Source organism: Phalaenopsis equestris, unplaced genomic scaffold (assembly GCF_001263595.1).
Source record: "Phalaenopsis equestris unplaced genomic scaffold, ASM126359v1 Scaffold233045, whole genome shotgun sequence".
Classification (NCBI taxonomy): domain Eukaryota; kingdom Viridiplantae; phylum Streptophyta; class Magnoliopsida; order Asparagales; family Orchidaceae; genus Phalaenopsis; species Phalaenopsis equestris.
The window spans coordinates 14,954-16,411 of record NW_018250999.1 but is presented as its reverse complement, the minus strand read 5'-3'; positions in this window follow the sequence as shown (position 1 = coordinate 16,411).

Below are 1,458 nucleotides of genomic sequence, written 5' to 3'. Positions count from 1 at the left end.
TCTCTCGCTGCCTGGTGGAAAGTCCCGAGTTCTTTTAAACTTATTATGATGCTTTAATAATTCATCCTATAAACACCCTAATGCTCAATGAATGTTGATATATCAATTATCTCTAAGAGTAAGGTAACTATCACCTGTAATTTAATTTTGAAGATTATGTGGGTGAAGACCCTTAAAGAGGCAAGTTAGAGTTATTAGAACACCTAACCAAATTTTGATCCTAATTAGGCTTGTAGTGTTTGAAAGACGTCTTAATTTTGATTGATATTTACTTTTCTAATCCTCATTTAAATGAAACTTGATTTAGCATAAGTCACTACTAAGCCCTTAAGACCAAGGTGAGTGTCTTAATTAGTTTTGAAAATGTTAAGCTTTAGGTGGTCATGATTCATGATTTGAATTTTATTTGAAAATCAAAATAGGGGTATTAAATTGATTAATTATTGGCTTCAAAACTCATACCCTAAATCCCGGGCTCATTTTATTTTTAATAAACTTCCAAATTTTAATAATCTAGAAATTTATTAACTTATCTTTTCAATTAAGAAAGTGAGGTAGAAAGTGAGGTTGGTTTATACACTTTTTAATGAGTTTTGACAAGTTGTTTCTATCAATTAACCCCTTGTGTTTCAAGAATCAGAGGTTACCCATTTCCCCACATGTTACCCATTCCCCTCCTTGACTTCAACCTAAATGTTAATTAAGGCTAAATTTCCAAAATTACACACTTGCCCTTAAGGCTCTAACACTTCACAATTTATCAAATTTAATCCAAATGACTTTGAAATTTTTATCCTACCTCATTCATAGGTTAATTAAGACATCAGAGTAGAAAATGTAATTTTTTAAAATTTAATTTAATTCATGTAATTACTTTTATGCAAAAATAGGATTTTTCAAAGAAAATTCCTAACTTGACTAAGGTAAATGCTAATCCCTTGAAATTTTTACTGGAGGTAGACCTAGACCAGAGAAGCCTTTAGACCAAATTTCATGATTTTTTTAATTTTATTTGAATGTTAAGAATTATTTTAAGTTTTCGGGTATTTATTAAATATAAAATATTTAAATGGGAAAAATTAAGTTTTGTATTTTTGAAAAATCCTCCTGAGGTCAGAGAACTCATAGGAGAAAATTTTACATTTTTTTAAGTTTTAATTAATTTATTGGAATTATTTTTAGTAAAAATTAGCCTTTAAAATTTATTTTTAAGCTTTGAAATTCAAATATTCTTATTATTCCTAAGTGCTTAGGAAGCAATTTAGAACATTTACATAAATTTTATTATTTTTGTGATTTTTAGGGATTTTTAATTATTTAAATATTTAAAATGGGTTAAAAATCAAGTTTTTATTTTAAATATTATTTTATTTTTAGAAAATACCTCTGATCACAGAGAACTCAAAAAACTAAGTTTCATAATTTTTTGAGTTATATTTTGATTTTTAAAAAATCATT